Raw genomic sequence first — 17,606 nt, 5'->3', positions numbered from 1 at the left:
CTAGCAGGGATTCTCCAGCTGTGCTTGACTCCCAGCTACAGATGCAGGGTAACTTATCAGTTTTTGTTGTGCAAATTGAGATGCTTTAAAAAAAAAAATACAGGTCAAAACTAAATCAAGGGGTGGCCAGACATCCAGCAGACAAAGTTTTAGCCATTTTTTTTCTTTTCAACATGAATCAGAGCAAAAAGTAATGAATTGAAAACTCAGACATAAACTGGTAAACATGATGAACATATTGGTTCACCAAGGACAAACGATAGAGAGGGAAGAGAACTAAATGTTCCACCAAAAGGATAGCCTACCTGAGAGACCAAGAACCAGAACTAAGGATTTCTCCAGAAGGAGCCAGACATCTCCTGACTTTATCCTGTCCACACAAGAGCTCTGAAATAACATGTCCATTTTCCTTCTTTTCTTAAAACATTGAAACAGTGAGGGATAACTGCTTCTCTGAAACCCATTCTCTCTCTCTCTCTCTCTCTCTCTCTCTCTCTCTCTCATGTTCAAGGTCTAACTCTTCATCTCCTTCTTCTTCTGGGAATTCTGCCAGAGAAGGGAGAGGAGGCACAGCGGCAGCTTCTGATAGTTACTCCCCAGCAACCTGCTTTTTTTTCATTTCCCAAGTTCCTCCTCAGCTTGTCTAATTAATTCTTTCATTAAGTTCCACCACTTGTTCTTGGTTAATGTTCAATGCTTGTGAAGTTTCCCTGTCCTTATTGTCATCAATGGCATCTTTTATAAGCATCCAGAGGCAAAATGTAACATGATTTGCCTGGGTGATCCTTACAACATTTCTAACTCTCTCCTAGGTATCCTTATCTAAATTCCCTTCTTCTGGAAACTATGGACAGCATGAATCCACTTGGGTTAAAATTTTTCCCATATCTGTTTGTGAAACCCTGCTCCTCTTGCTTGAAACAGCTCTTTCAGACTATAAAGGAACCATTTCTTTGTACTGCCCTGCCTCTTTTTGCTGCTACTAGCTTAGGTGAGTCTGTCTGTATTGGTAAGCACCATCCCAGCCCAATTATTTCCCCCTGAGTACAGTCCTTAGTAGCCCATTGATCTGCAGACATAATTACTTACCTGTACTCAGAATTGCCTTTTACTTTCACTTTATTTTGTGGAGCACTCCAATAAAAGCAATATTTCTCAGTGAATCCTCCATTTTTAGTTCCCTGTTTGGGTGCCAACTGTACCCCTGTGGTTTATTGCTGAGCAGAGCTCACCTAAAAGGAGGGCTGGAAATTAGATGGGTGGGGGAGGGGGAGAGAAGGCTGGAGCTAGGACAGTATTCTGATCAAGGCCCAAAGTTTATTTCTGCAGGTCCTGCTTATAAGCACTTCAGCAAACAAATCTCTTCTTGAGAAAGTTCCTCTACAGACTAAACAGATAAGGGTTCATCTTGGCTGTATACACTACTCTCTGACCTTGGCTACACATACTGCTCTCATGGCCTGGACTACACACACTGCTCTCACTGCTGCACTCTGGCTCTCCACAGTATAAAATATATTTGAATAATTAAATTTTTTAAGGAGAATGTGTTACGCATTTCATATGTGGATTAACTCAAACATCATATCATAGTGTCCTATGTTTATGAATTCCTAAATTGTATTCAGCTCTAAAGATCTCTAATTCATGATGCTTATTTCAGGACATTTAGGCAGAAATTTAGAATGACTTATATTACAAACTTTACTCAAATTGAAATTGTATGTTTCAAACATATCCTTTAATCATTATTATGCCTTGTTTTAGAGTATCAGCAATAAGATATGAGTTCTTTCTTGTAATATTTTTTGCTGTTGATGAAATCAACAAGAATCCTTCTCTTTTACCCAACATGTCTTTGATAGTCAACATTTATCCTGGTCTGTGTGAAGAGACATTGGGATTTCAGGATAAAATGTATTCACAAAGAAACAATAGTTTAGAATTTACTAATTATAGCTGTTTATTAGAAGAATACTGTTACATATTTCTTACAGGACCATCATGGAAAACATCCTTAAGATTGTCCATTGACTCTAGGTCACCAAAGGTAAGAATGTGTGACACTGGATGAGTTAACAACTTTTAAAAAAGATTTATTTATTTAAAGTATGTGAGTACATTGTTGCTATCTTCAGACAGACTAGGAGAGGGCATCAGATCCTGTTACAGATGGTTTTGAGCCAATGTGTGGTTGCTGGGAATTGTACACAAGACCTCTAGAATAGCAGTCAGTGCTCTTAACAACAGAGCTATCACACAGCATTAGTTCAAAAATTTTAAATTCTATTTATGTGTGCCTACAGGAAAACTTGGATGGTATACATTTATGAGGCAACTGCTACACACACATGCACACACACAGACACAAACACACACACACACACAAACACATAATAAAGAATTAAATAATCAGATCATAGATATACTAGGAAAACAGGTAAAACTGTTTTCTAGGACATTCAGACTTGTCAGGAATAGTCTAGAATCTAATAGAAATAATACATTATATTTATAGTATAATCTTAATATCTTTAATAGGAATTATGAAAGGCAAATAACATTACCTGGATATAAGTCTGATCATCGAAACAATCATATTTTTCATGTGGATGTTTCATCCTCTCTTCTACATCCTTTAGGTTTTCTTGAGACCATTTAATCCTAACCTGAGTGACCATGTCCAGTTTCCCTACATCTATCAGCTATCACACGATTGTCTCATGCCATGGTCCCATTGATGCTTCATTTTAGATGAACTTGGGTAGGACTGATGATCTCAGATGATGACCAGGGTATTCAGTTTCTATCAGATTTGAGAGAAGAAATGCAAAGACATGGAATCTGTTTAGCTTTTGTTAATATGATCCCAGAAACCATGCAGATACATGTGACAAGGACCAAGATATACAATAAGCAAATTATGACATCTTCAGGAAAGGTTGTTATCATTTATGGTGAAATGAACTCTACTCTAGAAGACAGCTTCAGAAGATGGGGAGCTTTAGGTGCATGGAGAATCTGGATCACTATGGGATGTTATCACAAATAAAAAAGATTTCAGCCTTGATTTCTTTCATGGGACTATCACTCTTGAACATCACCACAGTGAGATTGCTAAATTTAGGAATTTTATGCAAACAATGAAAACTCACATATACCCAATAGATATTTCTCAGTCTATACTGTGGTAGAATTATTTTAATTGTTCAACTTCAAAGAACAGCTTTAGCAAAATGGACTATTTTACATTCAGCACCACATTGGAATGGACAGCACTGCACAAATTTGACATGGGCATGAGTGAAGAAGGTTACAATTTGTATAATGCTGTGTATGCTGTGGCCCACACCTACCATGAACTCATTCTTCAACAAGTAGAATCTCAGCAAACATCAGCAGACAATGGAGAATTCACTGACTGTCAGCAGGTAAAATATCTTACATTTCATTATGCTTAGATATTATATTATATTATATAATATATTATATATATTATATATATTATATTAGATATTATATTATATTAGATATAATATGATCTTTTAAATGGTCCCAGAAAAACAACTGTACATGTTTTAGAGATTATTCTCTAAGTGGAATGATTTCTACTCTGGAAAACTCCCTAATGAATCTTTCACATGGATAAATATTGTGCACAAGGATAACATTTGATAGAAGATAATACATTTTCTTATTATATCCATGAGTTTTGTGAAACTGTGTCTCAACATTTCACCAGATGAAGCCAGGCGTTGGTGGTGCACGCCTTTAATCCCAGCACTTGAGAGGCAGAGGCAGGCAGATTTCTGAGTTCAAGGTCAGCCTGGTCTACAGAGTGAGTTCCAGGACAGCCTAGGCTACTCAGAGAAACCCTGTCTCAACACCCCCCCCAAAAAAACCCAAACAAACAAACAAACAAAAAAACCCAAAAAACATTTTACCAGATGAGTTCAAAACTTAAAATCAGAGCCAAGAGATTTATCAAAAAATCCTTATGTGATGACTAGACAAGAATATTTTTCTAAAGAATAATTTCTTGAGAAATGTTACATGTCCTGTGATTAATACTTATTCATTTAAGTTAACAATTATTTACAAAACTATAAATTATTAAGACTGCACATTTTGTTAAGTTTATGTTTACCTCATACATGTGTACTGTCTCTACATGGAAACCTGCAACCATTCTTTATTTTCAAAACTTACAAATATTCAGACTTCCCCTTCACTTGCACATATTTGGCTTCTTTTTTTTAAAAAATACTAATTTTGATGAACACGCACGCACACACACATATACACAAATCATGTTTTTTGTTATTTGATGATCATTTCATCTATTACATTTTATCATTGAGCATTGATAAAAAGTATATTAATTTTTAATTATCCATGAGGCATATTGTATTTTACTACATGGGATTAAAATACAGCTCTCTTTTTTTTTATTTATTTTTTATTTTTTTATTTTTTAGATATTTTCTTTATTTACATGTAAATTTCTCCTTTCCCAGTTTCCTCTCCAAAAAACAAACAAACAAACAAACAAACAAAAACAACAAGAACAAACCCCTGTTGCCTCCCCCCTCCCCATGCCTGCCACCCCACCCTCTCCCACTTATTGGCCCTGGCATTCCCCTACACTGGGGCACAGAACCTTCACAGGGCTGAGGTCCTCTCCTCCTTTCAATGATCGAATTTGCAATCCTCTACTATACACATGCTGCCAGAACAATCAGACCCATCATGTGGACTCCTTGGTTGGTAGTTAAGACCCTGGGAGCTCTGAGGGCACTAGTTAGTTCATATTGTTGTTCATCCTAAGGGGCTGCTAACCACTCACCTCCATAGGACCTTTCTCTAACTCCTTCATTGGGGACCATGTACTCAGTTCAATGGATGGCTGTGAGCCTCTACATCTGTATTTGTCTGGTACTATCAGAGCCTCTCAGGAGATAGCTATATTTAGGCTGGCTTGTCCTTCCTTCAGTCTCTGCTCCATAGTTAATCTCTGCAACTCCTTACATGGGTAAAATATAGCTCTCTTATGTGAAATTCGTTAAGACATAATGTTAAGACAAAATTCGTTAAGACATAATGGGAAATTCTCAATTTGGCATTTTTTATTGATTTTTTTATTGATTTGCATATGTAAGCAACTAATGGTGAATCTCATTTAGGTGGCTTCCATGCTGAAAACCAAGGAATTTACTAACCCTGTTGGAGAACTGGTGAACATGAATCATAGGGAAAATTAGTGTGCAGATTATGACATTTTCATCATTTGGAATTTTCGACAAGACTTTGGATTAAAAGTGAAAATAGGAAGCTATTTTCCTTGTTCCCGAAAGAGCCAATAACTTCATATATCTACAGGTTTAGAGTGGGCCACAGGAGGAACATCAGTGGGTATACCACAATTTTTATTGTTTTCAGGATATCTGAATTTTAAACTATGAGGCGCTGAAGTAATAGCTCTGTGGTTAAGAACAATTGCTACTCTTTCAAAGGACCATCCTCAGTTACAAGCACCAAAATTTGATAACTCTTAATATCATGTAAATCTGGTTGTAGGGATCAAAAGCCTCTGAAATCCATGTTCAGTTGCACCCTCATGCCTATTCACACACAATATAGGAAAATATGTATTAAATTTGAAGTAATATATATAACCAAAATTTTATTGCTATATATAAACCATGGAATTTTCTGATTCTGTATGAACATATTTTTAGTCCAATTAAGTATAGCATATATTCAATAACAGAAATCTTTCTTCAGATTCAAGGTTATCTTGTTTTTGATTTATATATTTTTATTTAATATTTTATTTATTTACCTTTCAATTGTTATCCCCGTTCCCAGTTTCCCCTCCTCTGCAGAACATTGCCTTATCTGGCATCAGTGAGAGAGAAGGCCCTTTGTTCTGTAAGGCTTGATGGCCCAGCATAGAGGAATGCTAGTGTGATGAAGCAGGAGCGAATGGGTGGTTGGGTGAGCTCCTCATAGAAGCAAGGAGAAAGCAGACTGCTGCTTTGATTTTGATCAGTGCCCAGAAAATGAGATTTCCAATGAAACAGGTACATGCTTGCATGCAGAAGAAAAATTTCTGAATTTGAATGCCTTCTCTTTCCAAACCAGAAATATGATATGGCCTAGATAGAAAGTGAAGACCTAAAAGTTCCATGTTACAGAACTTGATCAGTTAAATAATGTCTATTTCTTTTTTTTTTTTAAAGATTTATTTTATTTATTTTATATGTATGAGTACACTGTAGCTGTACAGATGGCGGTGAGCTATGATGTGTGTGGCTGCTGGGAACTGAACTCAGGACCTCTGCCGGACGGATCGCTCCTGCTCTGGTCCCTCTTGCTCCAGTTGCGCTCGCCCCGGTTAATTCCCTGTTGCTGTCTTCAGACGCACCAGAAGAGGGCATCAGATCTCATTATGGGTGGTCGTGAGCCACCATGTGGTTGCTGGGATCCGAACTCAGGACCTTTGGAAGAGCAGTCAGTGCTTTTACCCGCTGAGCCATCTCGCCAGCCCAAGGTCTATTTCTTTAGACCCAGGGCACAACTTGTAATATCATCTACAATAATGCATGTCTTTCACAATGATGGTTACTAATTTTACATTACATAGAAAATGTTTAGGTAGACATACCTGTGTAACTATTTTTTAACAAAAAATGTATGCATAATTTAAGCATTTATTTATTCTTCTTTGATTATTTGCACATAGGAACTCATTACATGATCAGTTCACAATCTTTCCCTACATCTCCCAGCTCAATCCCAGATGCTCAGCGTAACAGTTGTTGTTTAATGAAATATGCATTAAGAGATTAGATGACTTAAGGGTTAAACATTTCCTGTCAAAGAATTAGAACAAAAGTGAAGATTTCAAGAATGCAACAAGAGATGGAAGAATGTTTTTCATCAATTGCAGCCTAGTTAAGGAAAGAGGGATAAATTTGAATATCCATAACTTTCATGCCATAGAGCTTGGAATGTGTAGTTGGGAAGAAAGAGATCTTACCACAGTGAGAGGGACATGGATAAGTCTATGAGGCATACAGATTCAAGAATGAAAATATTCCTTTATGTAAATGTTTGCATGAGAAATTGTATCTTCTGGTGCCTATGTGTAGATACAGACAAAGGACACAACTCTAAAAAACACAAAGTACATAACATATTTCATAAACTAGCATCAATAATTATGTCTGCACACTACCCTTGTCTGTGAGTAGTGAACTTGTGGTTTGAGGAATTAAATGGTTTGAGATTATGCATATTATTACTCATCATATTTTTCTTTCTTTTTTGTTTAATTAATAATTTTTGCTGTTCTATTCCCTATGATGGTGTGTTGTTCCATCACAAAGCGTAGGTTAATAGAGAGCAATCTTGAGTTAGTGGTCCCTAGAGTAATTAGGAATGGAATAGATGTTCAATACCAAATTATTTATTAATACATCCTCAGAAAAAATACAAATACATAATTGTTAATTATATATTTATGATATCTTATAAGGGTTTATTGTTGTTTGCCAGCAGATATGGAGCAGTTTATGAGGTGTCCAGATGATAAGTATGCCAATTTAGACAAAACCCACTGCCTTCCAAGAGCTGTGACATTTCTGGCTTATGAAGATTCATTGGGGATTCCTCTAGGCTCCATTGCCCTCTCATTCTCAGCAATCACATTTCTAGTACTAATCATTTTTGTCAAGTACAAGGAAACTCATATTGTAAAGGCAATAACCACATTCTCAGCTTCATCCTGCTCATTTCTCTAGCCTTCTGTTTTCTCTGTTCATTGCTCTTCATTGGACATCCCAACCAAGCCACCTGCAACCTGCAGCAAACCACATTTGGAGTGTTTTTCACAGTGGATGTTTCTACAGTGTTGACCAAAACAATAACTGTGGTCATGGTTTTCAAGCTCACTACTCCAGGGAGAAGGATGAGAGGGATGCTGGCATCAGGGGCTGCTAACTTGGTCATTCCCATTTGTACCCTAATCCAACTTGTTCTCTGTGGAATCTGGTTGGTAAAATATCCTCCCTTTATTGACAGAGATACACAATCTGAACCTGGGAAGACCATCATTATTTGCAATGAAGGCTCAGTCATTGCCTTCCACTTTGTTCTGGGATATTGGGGCTCATTGGCTCTGAGGAGCTTCATAGTGGCTTTTTTGGCTAGGAATCTTCCTGACAGATTCAATGAAGCCAAGTTCCTAACATTCAGCATGCTGGTGTTCTGCAGTGTATGGATCACCTTCCTCCCTGTGTACCACAGCACCAGGGGGAAGGTCATGGTTGTTGTGGAGGTCTTTTCCATTTTGGCTTCTAGTGCAGGGTTGCTAGTATGCATCTTTGTCCCAAAATGTTATGTTATTTTAGTTAGACCAGATTTAAATTTATACAGAAGTACAAAGATAAATTGAGTTATTGAAACTTTCATAGTATAAAAATGTTAGATGATACTCAACATATGTTTCTTTGTTTTAAGAAAAGTAGTACTTAATCTTCTAAAAATTTAAATAGTATACAAATTTGAACTTACAAGCTAGACAGCACTGTGCTACAAATTATCAAAGTTTGGTGGAAAGTGGTTTCATTCATAAGTACACAAACCTGAAGATATTGAGAACTGGGAAACTCAGTTGAGAAATGTCAGTGGCTAGAGAGATAGCTCAGTGGTTAAGAACATTGACTGCTCTTCCATAGCTCCTGAGTTCAAATCCCAGCAACAATATGGTGGCTCACAACAATCAGTAATGAGATCTGATACACTCTTCTAGTGCATCTGAAGACAGCTACTGTGTACTTAGATATAATAATAAATAAATCTTTTAAAAAGAAAGAGAGAAATGTGTACCATCATCTTGACCTGTGGTTTTGTTTAGTGTAAGACATGTACTTAATTAATGATTAATGTAAGGTGACCCTACTGACTGTGGACAGAACCACCTCTAGGTGAGTTGTTCTTGGAGTTATAAGAAGGTGGACTGCAGACAAAATGGACATGAATTAAGCAATCCTCATTATTCCACATGCTTTCATGGAGTGCCTGCATCCAATTTCATATCTTGGCTTCATTCAACATACTGTGACCAAGTTATACATGTAAATAAACACTTTTCTCACATGTTTCTTTTAGTCACGGTGTTTATTACAGCAACAGAATGTAAGACATCACCTAAATGGTAAATTGCTTCTGTTAGGATTTGGAATATCACAGATTTCTGATGGAATGTAAGGCACTTATTTAAAAAGAGAAAGAAGAGTTAATGTTAGCAGACCTTGAAGCACAGTGACAGTATTGCATATGACAGCACAGAAGCGCTGGACTTTGGAATCACTTTAAAATGTACTAGGAAGATGTTAAGAATATCAGACAACATACTAAGAAGGAAACATTTTATGAATAGGACAATGTAGTTCGGATTAGCCTGCAGTAGAAGGCTCTGTACATTTATGTACACAATTTCATTAATGACTGTGTTTCTTTAAGCAAGAAAAATCACTAATGGAAATGTCCCACACAAGACCTTCACCACAGTTAGGTCAGTGAATTCAATGAACATATAAATCAATCTCGATGAAGGATCTCATCATAAATTTTATCAAAATATGAGTAATAAAGATTATTTCAGTTTAATATTACACACAAAACATGCACATATAAATATATATCCATTATTTCTTTTTTAAAGATTTATTTATTTTATGTATCTCAGTACACACTGTAGCTGTTCAGATAGTTGTGAGCCTCCATTGGGTTGTTGGGAATTGATTTTTAGGACCTCTGCTCGCTCTGTTCAACCCCACTTGCTCCGGTTGGCCCCTTTCACTCCGGCCCAAAGATTTATTTATTATATGTAAGTACACTGTAGCTGTCTTCGGATGCACCAGAAGAGGGCGTCAGATCTCATTATGGGTGGTTGTGAGCCACCATGTGGTTGCTTGGATTTCAACTCAGGACCTTTGGAAGAGCAGTTGGCGCTCTTACCCGTGTAGCCATCTCACCAGCCCCATAATTATTATTTTTTTATATCAGGTGTTGAAAGTCAGTGTCATTTTCCTCCCAAAGTACTGTTTACTGCTTTATTTTAAAAATATTATTTGGCAGTTTATTTTTGACATTGTTATTCAATTGCTTTTTGTTTATATTTCCTGTCTCCAAAATACCCTTTGTACCACTCCCTGTACCACCCACCACAGAAAACAGGACTTGTAAAAGAAGAAAGATAGATACCCTTTCGAAATTACAGAGAATATGGCAGCATGCACAGGGCCTGCATGGTTCTGTTCAAAATGAGGGTCACAATATTGAGAGGGAGTGGAACTACACCCCCGTACCAATCCAGTTGATAGTCATTTACAAAAAACAATATTAAATTGTTTTTATAATATAAAATGCTATATAGACACCGTACCTTGGTATCTAGCCCATGAAGTTGTTGAGGATGACATCTTATATGTAGAAATCATTTTCTAGAAACATAATTGCCACCAGATGAATGAAAAAGGAGACATTAAATTTCCTGTCTATATTAAAATTGATTTAACAGACGTGCTTTCAGGCAGGATGCACAAGAATCTGTCTTTTCAAGATATGAGCTCAATAATAGGACATTCATGGGGTATTCAAATTACTCTTGAGTGCAAAACTTTTTTAACTCTAAGTTTTTTATTTTATATATTCAATTTTACATTTTAAATCAATTTTAAATTTCCATTTTGAATTTTAAATTTTTAAAAATTTTAATTTTAATCTTAAATTGTGTTTTAATGTTAAGACTTTATTTTAAATTTTGAAAATTTCAAATTTAATTTAATACTAAATTTTAAGTTTGAGGTTGAATGTGTATTTTTTTACTTTAATTTTCAATTTAAATATTTCATTTTTATTTTGATGGTAACTGAGGGCTTTTTTTATCTCAGAACCAAAAAAGTAAAAAAGTTGAAAATTGATTTCATTGCTACCACGGACTGAGTTTTGTGGTAAATGAGAACAGTGGTTTGTTTTTAAAGATGTCTTTATGAAAATAAATGAGTTCACTATAGCTGTCTTCAGATACCAAGGAGGCATAAAATGACCGTTCAGATGGTTAGATAAGCTGTCAAGTAGATGCTAGAACTTGAACTCAGGACCTTTGAAAGTGCACTCAATGCTCTAATCCACTAAACCATGGCTGCACCAAGGTCTTCTGTTTCCTAGAACATAAGAGCAGTGGCTTCCCTGTCTGGCAACCAATCATAGCGACACCGCGTGGCCATCTAGTGCAATGACAGGAGTTTTTTTAAGAGAACATTTTGTTGTTCATGCTAAGGGGCTGCAAACCCCTCAGCACCTTGGGTCCTTTCTCTAGCTCCTTCATTGGAAACCCTGTGCTCAGTACAATGGATGACTGTGACTTCTACCCTCAGAACTCCCAGGGACTAAACTCCAATCAAAGAGGACACATGGGGGAGACTCATAGCTCCAGCAGCATATGTATAGCAGAGGATGACCAAGTCGGTCATCAATGGGAGGAGAGGCCCTTGTCTCTGTGAAGGTTTTATGCCCGAGTGTAGGGAAATGCCAGGGCCAGGAAGTGGGAGAGGGTGAGGTGGTGAGCAGGGGGAGCAGGGAGGGAACAGGGGATTGTTTTAGTTTTTCTTTTCTTTTCTTTTCTTTTTTTTCTTATTTTATTTTATTTTATTTTTGGTTTTTCTTTTGGAGGGGAACCTGGGAAAGGAGATATTGTAAATAAAAAAAAATCTTTAAAAAAAAGAAAAGAAAAAGAACATTTTGAGGAAATGAAAAACATAATTTACAGATGGCTCAGGTTAGAAATCATATCCTTTAGAGGGGCAGTCGGTGCTCTTAACCACTGAGCCACCCTCCCACCTCCAGCAGGAAGATTCCCTTCTCCTGCCATTGAAGAGGTAAAGCAAGGATTTTTAAATGAGTCTGTAGCCTCAGCCGGCCAGGAGAGACACCAAGCCCTGCGGGGCTGCTTGTGTAGGAATCCCCAGGTTGGGCCATAAAGCCTGCTGCTTCCTCAGTCCGCATGCACACAAACTGGCACTTTAAAGCCAGAACTGATGACTTCTGACCTTAGATGGGTGGTGATAGCTTCCAGAACAGATGGGTCCAGAGAGCACTTACTGCGTGCCTCTGTTGATGGGGGCAGGCAACCTCCACAGTTTCTCATTCCCCTGGGTCTGAGGAAATCACTCCACAATAGCAGGTCGCTACGGGGGACTTTGGTGGAGTCAGACTCCTCTTTAAAAAGGCTTTTTAAATCTAAGCCAGGGCATTGTCTGATTTCAAGCCCTGGGTGTTCTAAACTCTTGAAACAAACACCGTATCACATCTCTGAAAGTTTTCGGGTCAGGCCGAGGCGTTAATCAAAGTGAGAATGAAATGTGCGCACATGAATTAAGGCTGACTTTCTAAAAGACAGGACATGGGTAACATTTGTGTGTTTAAATCAGACACAAACACAGGCTTCTCAGGGGTGGATTTCCCAGGCTGACCTGCAGGCAAGAAGGTGGGCATGGTGCCACTGTGCACCAGCGGGCTTTGTCATGTAAATAATTGCTAGTTTACATGTGTTAGGAAATTAAATGAATCCTTATCTCCACATCCAAGCTGAAAGCCTGGCTTTAAGGTGAACTTGGGCAATAGGAAAAAGACAATTTCTAAACTGAAGCCAGACTCTTGAAAGTCAGGACTAAAATTGTAAAAATTGTAGAACTATGTCTGCATGAGAAGCGAGGAGAGCAAGCCTTGTGAGCACAGGCTACGGGGACCAGGGCATGCCTGGATTCTAGAAGCTCGGCCATCTCTGGGAAAACGCCCTGTGACTCCCAAGGTCCCGACCCCATGCAGACCTGGGAATGTCTCATCAGAGGACTGGGCTAACCTCAGCAACGATGTTAATAATTTATATTTATCAGTTTGTTTATTTACTTATTTATTTTTGAGGATTCAAGCCTGGTGATCTTTATCACATTTCTGTAGATGACATAAAGGTAGAGGAGTCGACCCATGACCACCACATGAATGTTCACTGAGAGTTGAGGCTAGCCCATTAAAATAGACCAGCAATGTTCAGGGATTTGTTCATCTCTTCCTCCCCGGGTTTGGGTTTTCAAGCTCTGATCCTCAGGCTTTGGTAGTCATCATTGACTGACCCTTATCCAGCAATCCAAAACAGAGGATGCTCAAGTCTGTCACCATTGAACCACCCAGTCCAGACCTGCTAGAGTCGCTGTGGGATCTGGGATGGACTCTGCCCAGCAGTGGCAGCTGGTGTCCAGCAGATATGCAGGGGTGGAAATGTGGCTGTTTTATGCCATGTGTAGTTTCTTTAGATTCCCACTAGGCTTCAGTGGAGACACAAGTTTGATTTCTGTCTCTTTTAGTTTCATACCATGTTGGAAAACAAACCCTCTCCCCGAGCACTCCCCAGCTTGACCGGCTGCTGGCCTCAGCTCTGGCGGAGACACCCAGAGCCAGGAGACGTTGGGAACCAGGCACTTTCCTCCCCGGGAAAGTGTTTAACAAGCACGTCCCCCCTGGGAAGGTGTTAAATCAAGCACTCTCCTCCTGGGAAAGTGTTTACCTTTGCCCTGCTGGAGGCGCCTGGAGCCATCTTCAGATGTTCCCCTCTCCTCCTTGTTCCCCTCAGCCCCTCCTTTTTTTCCCCTTTCTGTACGCTTATATACTGGCCCCTGGCCATCATTAAAACGAGGCTTTGACAAAAGATTTGCTTGCCTCCCTCTTCTTTTTTCCACCCGTTCTACTTCAGGCCTAGTTCCCCTCGAACTCACGAAATAACAAAGATCCCGCGGGTCGGGATAATACCACATACACGTCAAGAGCATAATAAAATAATGCCCAATGGTGTGAACGGCTCCTGGTTCCCACCCAACAAATGTTGTCCCAATCTCTGACACTGAGACTCTCAAATCTGCCTCTGCATCACCTAAGGGAGCAGCTTCAGTTCCCTCAACTCCTTAGTCCTCACAATTCCTAACACCCACACACTTCATATGTTGTCTTCCTCATGCCTCACAGTCTTCACTAATGGTCATCCTCCTGCATCACCCTCTTCACCTGAGAGAGCAGCTTCACTTACCTCGACTCCTTAATTCTAACAATTCCTAAACAGCTCACTGTGACTGAGGACAGGGGTGGATCAGAGTTTAAAGATGTAAACATTAGAGATCTTAGGCCATGTTCACCCCCTTAATTTTTTTAAGGGATGGAAACCGCCAGCTTAGCTGGGCCAGAGAAAAGCGTGAGGGCCTGTGTGTGGGTTTTCTGGATTTTTTTTTAAAGATTTGGAAATTCACCTTTATGTATAAATATGGGATCTGGCGAGTCTACATCATGCGTGTGCCACCGAAGACAGGAGATGGCATCAGATCCCCTATGGAGGTGGAGTCACAATTGGCTATGAGCCCCCTGACCTGGGTTCTGGAAACAAAACCCAGATTCACTGGGAGAACTGCTATGGATCTGAACACGAGAGCCCTCTCTCCAGCCTCCTGTGTCCACAAGAACATACTCTTCACTCCTGGTCATCCCTCTGCCTCACAGAGAAGCTGCCCTTTCCTCCAGGGAAGAGGAAGACCATGGGGTATCCTTAGGCATAGGGGATGACACCCCTAAGAAGTGGACAGAGAGGGTCAGACAAAGGGTGCATACTGCAATGACATGGTCAGACAGGCATCGGGGCATCAACTCCTTGAAGTCCGAGGAAGTCACTGGGTTTGCTAGAGATGCCCCAGGTGGAGTCCACAGGCCTCTGGGCACAGCCTTTACCTGCCCTGTTCCATAGGGAGTACATTGGGTGCAGTGGAGAGGGGTGGATGGGGATCCCTCTGGGTGCACAGATATTTGGGGGAGGAAGCACAGTGACCTTCAGCACACACAAATTTGCAGGACCTTCAGGTGGAAAGATGTCCAAGGGGGAAGGAAGCAGGGGCTACACAGGCCTTCACTCTTGGTCATCCCCCTGCCTCACACTCTTCACTCGAAGTCATCTTCCTGCTTCATGTCCCAGGGGAGGAAGCGAGAGGACCTTCCACACACAGAGAGATGCAGAACCCCCAGGCAGAGAGAGGCTGATGGGGAAGAAAGGACACATGTGATACACAGGGCCTGGTATCAGAGGTGCTGGGCAGATGCAGGTTGGTGAGATTTGGGTCCTGCCCCGTTTCCTGCTGTCTAGAAGGCTCATCCTTGCCCCTGATGCTTTGGCACCATGGGCTGGCTCTGTGTCTAGCAAAGTCACAGGAGAGGATTGTCCTTGCTGTTGCACCATTGCCCATGGCCACAGACTGCCAGGTGGATCTGCACACCCACAGACACTCCAGGGATGGATATTGGGCAGGCCCTAAAAACCAAGTGTGGTGGTGCCATGCCCTCTGGGAAGGCCAAGAGCTAATGCTGATTACTGTGATATGTTGTGGTGAGAATACAAAGGCCAGGGATGGAAGGACTTTTCCTAGTGCAGTGCCCTGATGGGTGGCAGCTTCTAGGCAGCAGGGTGGGCCTGCCATCAGGAGTTGGTGCCTCTGGCACGTTCTTCTCAGAGCATGGTCTGAGCTGGCTGCCACCAGGGAGGCTTGTGGAGCTGTTGGTAGCATTGGGATCCAGCACAGAGGAGCCCTGGGTGGGGATTGGCAGCTGTGGCCAAGCACAGGACTCTAGCAGCCAGGTCTCCATCCAGGTGGGCATCCGGTTCTCTCCCCAGAAAGACGGGTCCAGCCTGTACTCTCTGGACATGCAATGTGTGACTGGGAGAAGGGCACACAGGTGTCTCTGTTCATCTCAATCCCACCACCTCAGATTGGCCTGGGTGAGACATATGCGTGGGTCCCTGATGCTTGTTCACATGGAGCCAGGTCCAAAGCCATGCACGAGCATCTTGCAGGGTCCCAAGGTACGGGATACAGCCTGGACTCTTCCAGTGGGATTCCCGTGAGGTGCGCTGTCATGGAATGAGGAGCCACTGCGGGTCCCGTGCCTGGGTGGAGGCACACAGAGTGCTCTAGCTGCACCAGGCAGTGTGTGAAAGGCGGATGCGCTTAGGAACAGTGAGTGAGCGTTCAGAGTCAGAGCTCAGCTGTCCAAGATGACTAAGTGGGATGGGCGTGGTGTGAATTTGTCAGGAGACACACTGCAGGGGCTAATGCCAGAGAGAACATAGGGTTTGTCTCCTAGCAACAGTGGGATGCTAATGCAGGACAGGATACAGGGTCTATCTCTTAGCAATTCTGGGATGCTGCCTGCCAGAAACAGAGTAGGGCAGCCATGAGTGATGACGTCACTAATCGCCCAAGCACATGCATGAATCCTGGAATTCACATGATGTCTGTTTCCTAGCAGCAACACACAATAGGATCCCAAGGCATCCAGCTTGTACCTGGACCCGTGAGTCACACTGTCCCCTGCACACAGTGGGTCCCTAAGTGTATGTGCCTGTGTGTTTGTGTGTGTGCACACTAGTGTGCATGAGAAAGTGTGACTTATGAAAGAACCACAGCTGAATCCACAACCTGTAATGACCACATATGATTTAACCAACCACTGACTGCTATGGAGGCCAGTGAATACACACACACACACACACATAATCTGATAGGAGTGAATGTAATATTTTTTAATGGTTTCCAAGTATTCTTTTCTTTTCCTTTCAGATTTACTTATTTATTTTACTTATATGATTGCACAGTAGCCATCTTCAGAAACACAACAGAAGTGGGCACCAACAATCTTTACAGAAGTTTTGAGCCATAATGCAGCTGCAGGGATTGAACCTGGTACAGAGGTCAGTACTCTTAACCACTGAGCTATTGCTGCACTACTGTTCCTTGAGCTTCCATTCACCCACCTGACAGGATGAGAAGGAAAGGGGAAGCTGAGGCTCTGCCAACTCAGTGTACACTGAGCAGTGGACTCAGTGTACTGAGTTGGTGGTCAGCCCAGCCCTCCTCCTGTCAGCATCCAGGAGGCCCCTGGCTCCTTCCAGGGAGTGGATCCCTGCACAGTGGTTGTCCTGTGGGCAGAGGTCGTCCTGAACTGAGGTCCATGAGACATGGAGGCCTTCAGTAGACGATGCTGCTGCGCATCAGGCTGGTGGGGACGGGGACAGGGTCTACAGGAGTAGCTGTGAATGTGTGAGGTCTCACCTGCCCACTGGGCCCAGGGCTGCATGAGGGAAGGAGCTCCTCCCTCACTCCATGGCATCCCCAGGAAGGCTGTCACCTCAGCTTCTCTCAGACAGAGGGAGAAGCTGACTGCAGTGTAGACATAGGATAGAGCATGGTAGCATGACCATCCCTTCTTTTCAGCTGTCTGTGTGTGTATGTGTAAAATAAGACAACATGGGCTACAAGCAAAAAGACAATGGACAGCCTTGGCTACTTGGAAAGAGAAGTAAAACATCCTGGGCTACATGGTGATAGTCCTGAGATGGTCTGAGCTATGTAGCTAGTGACAAGGGACAGCTTGGTGTAGCCTGAAGTATGTGAAGGGAGAAACTGAACAGCATGTGTTTGCTTTTTTTTTTTTTTTTTTTTTTTTTT

The 17,606-nt window shown here is 41.1% G+C and overlaps 1 pseudogene; it reads left to right on the top strand.

Annotated features, from left to right (window-relative positions):
• Positions 1–8,364, top strand: part of LOC116080413 — a 96,450-nt pseudogene extending 88,086 nt beyond the window's left edge.
• Positions 8,365–17,606: the final 9,242 nt, after the last annotated feature.

Source organism: Mastomys coucha, unplaced genomic scaffold (assembly GCF_008632895.1).
Source record: "Mastomys coucha isolate ucsf_1 unplaced genomic scaffold, UCSF_Mcou_1 pScaffold6, whole genome shotgun sequence".
Taxonomy (NCBI): Eukaryota; Metazoa; Chordata; class Mammalia; order Rodentia; family Muridae; genus Mastomys; species Mastomys coucha.
This window is presented reverse-complemented; position numbering and strand designations above follow the sequence as displayed.